Here is a 6,765-nt window from a genome sequence, read left to right as displayed (position 1 = left end):
TGTCTCCTGTGGATGTTGTGAGAATTAAATGTTTACAGTGTTTAGGGCGGTGGCATGTATTAAGTACTCTCAGCTCTAAGTGCTTGGGAATGAGCATTACTCTTGGGGACAAACCAGGCCATGGGTACAATACAGCAAGAAACCACTGTACGTATATACTGGGAATGAACGATTAAGTAACTGGATGGCAGACGGTGGGGGCCAGCTCTCACTGTCGCAATGGAAGATTACAGATAAGCAAGGAGAGGGAGTCTAGAATGATCCGTGTGGCAATAGATTAGATGTGGAGGCCTTGGTAGGAAGTCACCTGCAGCTTCATATAGACAGATGGCTACATGTAGAAACATTTACAGGTGCGTATGCATACGTGGGCTGGTGAGACACAGCAAGAGGAGAGAGGTCTGGGAGCCCAGAAGGGAGGTGAGGAATTGGAAAGACAAGTCAGTTTTCTCCAGCTGGGGAAGACAGCAGTGGGAAGGTGCAGAGCAGACGTCGCAGGTGAGAGCACAGAGAGAGGCGGAGGCATCTGGGGGAACTCCAGGAGTTGGGTCTGAAAGCACAGCCAGAAGGTGTGGGGGCTGTACTGGGTCCTGAGGGTCCTTGTGAATGAAGCTGGGTCTGACCTAGATCGTCAAGACAATCCTGGCGTTATGTGATCCCTGGGTTTCAGGGAATGCCTGGCAGGAATGAGGAGGGGGTGGACCTGGGTAGGGAGAGCAGCTGGTAAGAAGCACTGAGGGCCCAGCAAAGTCAGCAGCGGCAGGACCGAATAGGAGGGAGCCCTCAGAGAGCGGCGCAGTGGGGTTTGGGGACAGCTCGGCTGTCAGAGGTGAGGGGTCGGCATCCCTGCCAGGTTTCTAATGCGGGCTGATGGTGAATGGTTTGGGGAGGTGATTGTATAATTTGGGGACATGTTGAGGTAGAGGAGCTCATGGGACATGCAAAGAGTGTCTAGGAAGAAGTTGGCTGTGTGGCTGAGCTCAGGAGAGCAGGGATGTAGATTTGGGGAAACAACACATATTTGTTAGCACCTACTATGTGCCGGGCACTGTCCTGGGTGCTGGGGCTACAGCAGTGAAGAAAACCATGCCCTGGAGTGAGGTGCAATAAAGAAAAATAGAGTGGCATAAGGGTGGCAGGTGGGAGAGCTGCTATTTTCTGGGGAAGTCTCAGAAGGCTCCCTGAATGGAGAAAGGGACTGGCCAAGGGGACAGCAGATACAAACATCTCGAAGTGGGGAGGGCTGGACCCGGTTCAGGAGTGACATGATGGGAGACAAGTGGCACTGGAGCAGAAAGGGAGATGGGAAGGAGGTAGGAGGTACTGTCTAGACATATAGCAAGCCACCAAGGGGTTTTGGGATTTTATTCTGAATGTGACAGGAAGCCACTGGCTGATTTGAGCCAGAGCATCTGGATCTGATTTGCAATTTAGAGAATCATTCTAGCTGCCTGGAGAAGAGTCTGGGCATGCCCAAGAGGAAGCAAAGGGATCAAATCCTTTCCCAAAGATCTGAGAACAGGTTAAAGCCCCAAGTGTGCACGAGACGGCCCCGGCTATACAGACAGAGGATCACAGGTGGGAGGTGGGACACCGTCCAATAAGGGGCACAGAGAAGCTGTCCTCGAAGACTGAGCTGCCAGCTCTGCTGTTTGCTGGGACCAGAAAGGAGTGTCCATCAGATTCAATGCCTTGGTGACCTCAGAGAGAGCAGTTTGCGGGGAGTGAGGGCAAGGACCACAACGGCGGCAGAAAAGAAGGGTGAGAACCGCGACTGTCGTCTCCTCTTTCCTCCCTTTGCCATTCCGTCCGAATGTGTTTTATTCCTTACGTTGCACATACATGTGCGTAGCTTACACAAAATAAATACACAGATAGAGGAGGTTTGCAGTCAGTTTTCTTACTGATGGGGAGGCACAATTCAAAAAGTTTGGAGACCACTGTGGGCCAAGCTGGCTGCAAAGGTAAGTGAAGGCCGAGAAATTAGCGTGGGGAGAATTAAAAGATGTCGAAAGATGGGTGACTGAGGGAAAAACACACACTGTTTCCCCTGCTCTCACAGCACAACCATCACCGCAGAAGACAGCCATCCGTGACCAAAGTGTGGGATCTCTCCCACTCAGCAAGCAAGCAAACCAGTTCTGCAGCGCACACCAGCTGGGCGTCCTCCAGCTCAAATCTGGAGACAGTGTCAGATCCCACAGGTCTGGGGCTCAGTCCCACAAGACTGCCCCCTACCTCAGATGCCAATTGCAAGCTACAGCTTGTTTTGCCTGTGCTTCTGACCAACTGGCTATAAATTGGGGTTCCTACAACCCCCTCCATGGGTTTGATTAATTTGCTGAGCATCTCACAAAACTCAGGGAAGCACATTTACTGGTATTTACTGGTATAAAGGGTATTACAAAGGATACAGACAAAGAGATGCATGGGGCGAGGTACCCGGGGAAGGGACCCGGAGCTTCCATGCCCTCCCTGGGCACGCCACTCTTCAGGAACCTCCACATGTTCAGCTATCTGGAAGCTCCCTGAACCCTGTGCTCTTTGGTTTTTATGGAAGTTTTATTATGTGGGCACGATTGATTAAATCACAGGACAGTCCTGATTAACTTAACCTTCAGCCCCTCTTCATTCCCTGGAGGTTGGGGGTTGGGACTCAAAGTCCCAGCTTGGTCTTTCCTGTGACCAGTCTCCATCCTGAAGCTACCCAGGGGCTGCCAGTCATGAGTCAACTCGTTAGCATGCAAAAGACTCTTATCACTTTGGAGAGTCTGAGGATTTTAGGAGTTGTGTGCCAGGAAAGGGACAGGAACACGGATGAAGACCAAACACATACTGTGTTTAAAAATATCACAGTGCGTTTCTCATATGAGGTCAAGGTCAGGGCAGTTAGCAAGTACAGGATGGAGGTGAGGGGGCTCGAGACCATTTGTTCACTGCTGGATCCACAGTGGCTGGCACATAGTAGGGGCTCATTAAGTGTTTTTTGAATGAATGAGTCTAGGCAGGGAGGATTTTAAATGGGGACGGCAGAGCAGGAAAGAGCAGAACTGGGGAGGAGCTTCTGGCCCTATGAGGACATGAGGACAGGAGCATAACCCGAATTAGGCAGTTGGGAGGCAGGTTTGGCCAGTGGTTTCTGCACTTGCAGATTTCACAGACCAAAATTTGGTTCACTAACATCGGGGCTGCGCACTTTTTATTTTGCAAATAAGAACGTTTAAAAAGTTTATCTCCCATCAACAATCAAAATGAGAAAAAGATATTTTAAAAGAAAAGGTACATCCTATCTAGGAAGGATGTAATCACAGAATAAATTTCAGTCCTTAAATTGAAAAGCTTTTTCTTTGTGAAACCCTCAGTCCATTGCCCTGCATTCTGGAGTTGCTTACCCACTGGGAGAGAAACGTCAGGAACAGGGCAGGGCTGCACCCTAGTTCTGGAAGGGCTTGCACTGAGGGTCGAGTCTAGGACGGCAGTGAGCAGCCTTTCTGTCCTCGGTCTGCCTTCTCCAGGGCTGCTCCTCAGCCCCTGGAGGAAGGACGAAGAGGCAGGTAGCTGGCTCCTGACACCCCTGTGCACAGGTTTCCTGCCATGAGCATTTCCTCTTCTGTCCTGTGCAGTTCCTCAGCTGGGGGATGGATGCTGGTGCAGGGCTGCCCTTGTCTCCCCACATCCTGCTCGGCCCAAGGCATGGAAGGGACCCTAACATTCTGTCTTCAAGGAAGACATGCACCGCAGGGGCCTCCTCGTACTCCTGAAAGCAAAATGGTCTCCAGAGCCATCTGGGAAGATTCGGCCAGGGTTCTTGCTCTCGCCAGGTGTCCGAGTCCCTTTTGTGCTGTTATAGTAGCATTCCACAAACTGAGTAATTTATAAACAATTGAAGTTTATCTGGCTCGCAGTTCCACAATCCAAGACTGAGGAGCTGCATCTGGACAGGGCCTTCTTGCTGTATCATAACATGGAGGAAGGCTTCACATGGGCAAGACAGCCCGAGAGAGGGGGCTGAGCTCATCCTTTTTAATGACCCCACACTCCCACAATAACAGCATTAATCTATTCATGAGGGCAAAGCCCTCATGACCTAATTACTTGTTAAAGGTCCCACCTCTCAACCCTGTTGCATTGGGGATTAAGTTTCTGACACATGAACTTTGGGAGACACATTCAAACCACAGCACCAGGTCTGCTCAAACCCAGCACAATCTAACTCGGAAATATGACCTCAATATGTGCCGCTAGTGTTTTGCAAAGAATATAGTCTTCATCAGGTCGTACTAACTAGTCTTCCTTGAACGGATACCCAAGACATCTACCCCACCACATCTACTCTTCATTCATACATAAAAAAATTTTATTTGTTTTTTTGGTGTCTGGCCAATACGGGGATCCAAACCCTTGACCTTGGTGTTACAACATCACACTCTAACCAACTGAGCTAACTTGCCAGCCTAAAAAATAAAAATTTGTTTAAAAGAATCTTCAAAACACACACACATACACATACACACACAATGAACCCACATGCAAAAAGGAACCATGGAGCAACAGGAATGGACTGAATGGAAAATCATTGTGTCTAGTTTGGGGTCTGCCGTGAGCATGTTGTTAACCTTCTGGGCAGCTTCATTGCCTAGGAGAGAGCCTGACACTTGTTGGCACGTAATAAATGTTGAAAAAATGAAGTGAAATGGTTTCCAAGGAAAAGGTCAACCATGAGCTGAGCGTTCAAGAACGGGTGGGATTTGTGTAGGAATGGAGGATATGGTGTCTTGGAGTGTAGCAGAGGAGGGAGCATCATGAATCAGGAACATTCATTCATTCGTTCAACAAATATTTATTGAGCACCTACTACGTGCCAGGCAGTGGATCTAATGGATTTAATGTTCAAAAACACAAGTAAACCAATACTTAAGGTCCATTATGACAATAGCCAGGGTTAAGTGTTAGAAGTGCCAGGCGAGGGGTGGGGTTGCTTTAGAGAGGGCAGTCCTAGGGAGGGCCTCCCCAAAGAGGTGACATTTGACCTGAGACCTGGGGGCAGAGTGCTCTAAGCACTAGGAACAGCAGGAAGGAGCTTGGTTTTGCCATCGGCTTGACTTTCTTGTTGTGGCTGACTCAAAGAAAGGAGGAGACATACAGAGTTTGGTCAGTATCATCAGAATACGTACGAGCATGCTGACCTGGCCACTCACCAAAAGGAGAAAGAACCAACCACCTGATAAAGTTGGAAGATCCGGGGGACGAGCATTACAGTGTCTTTGGAAGCAAATTGGAAGATGATTGTGGCTGGCAGAATAATGGTCTCCCAAATACAGGTATGTCTATCTCTTAAATTCCCAGAACCTGCAAATATGCTGAGTTACGTGGAAAAGGGTAGTTACAATTACAGATACGGATCCCTGTACCAGCCAGCAGCCAAAAAAAGAAAAGATCACAGGTGGAATTAAGCCTGCTGATCAGATGACCCTGATATGGGAGATTCCCCTGGGTTATCCTGGGGGCCCCTGATATTATCACAGGGAAAAGGGAGAACCAGAGAGATGGCAGCATGAGAAAGGCTCAGTGTGGCGTTGCTGGCTTTGGAGATGGAGGAAGGGGACAAGAGCCGAGGAATGCAGGAGGCTTCCAGAAGCTGGATTCTCCCCGCCTGCCCCCACTCCAGAGCCTCCAGAAAGGAACACAGCTCAGCAGCACCTTGAGTTTAGCCCAGTGAGACCATGTTGAACTTCTGACCTCCAGAGCCGTAAGATAATGCCTGTGTGTTGTGTTAAGCTGCTAGGTTAGTGGTAATTGGTTACAGCAGTAGAAAACTAGCTGAGATTTTGGTAGTGGGAAGTGGGGTTCTCCTGTAACACCTAAATACCCCAAAATATGGAAATGGCTTTAGCATTGGGCAATGGGAAGAGGTTGGAAGAACTTCAAGAAGCGTGATAGAAAAACCTGGATTGCCTTGAACAGACTGTTGGTGGAAATATGGGTGGTGACGACTCTGCAGGTGAGGACTCCGAAGGAACAGGGCGCAGCAGAGAAACATGTGTTCCCTTAGCGAATACCTAAGAGGTCAGGAGGGGACTGTTAGGAGAAATGGGGGCTCATACTGTCTTATTCCTGGGGTGTCCTGCACACTACTGTCCTTGGGCAAACACAGTTTTATCCACATGCACTAGTATATTCTGTTACATTTCCCCCTGTGTAACAGAGATGTAAAAAAGAATCACAAGATTACTCAAAGTATTATGTATGCATTGAGAGGCCCAAAAGGACTGCACTTCAGTAATTTCCCCATCAGGAGGAGAAAGCTGAATGTGACAGCTGCGATTCAAAGTTAGCTTCTCCTTTTTATTGTAAAGACAAGGAAGTTTAACAAGAAAATTCAGTTGATTTAATCATTACAAAGAACACAAGGTTATGGGCAGAATTATGGCTAAGTATAGTTTTAACAAATGGAAACTAGTAATATCAGTGAAATAAACAAAGTGACGTTCCATAGTGCAATTTGTAAAAGGTTAAGTCGATCCACCAACAAAAGCTTGTTCTTAGCAAACACTGTCTTTTCCTACAGCAATTTCCTTAGTATTTTTACACAACAATCAAGCAACTTTCTTAACATATTAATCAGTAGGTTAGCCAAGGACATCTGTCCTTGAGCCAGCAATTTTGTGTGTTACAATTCTTTATCTACAACAGATACTTTAGCTTGGGGAAAGTTTCCTGTCTTTTGCAAGCTTAACATTTCCATATGTAATTTTAAAAAGTTAG

This window comes from Cynocephalus volans, chromosome 8 (assembly GCF_027409185.1).
Source record: "Cynocephalus volans isolate mCynVol1 chromosome 8, mCynVol1.pri, whole genome shotgun sequence".
Taxonomy (NCBI): domain Eukaryota; kingdom Metazoa; phylum Chordata; class Mammalia; order Dermoptera; family Cynocephalidae; genus Cynocephalus; species Cynocephalus volans.
The sequence above is the reverse complement of the archived record's forward strand: the minus strand, read 5'-3'. Positions refer to the sequence as shown.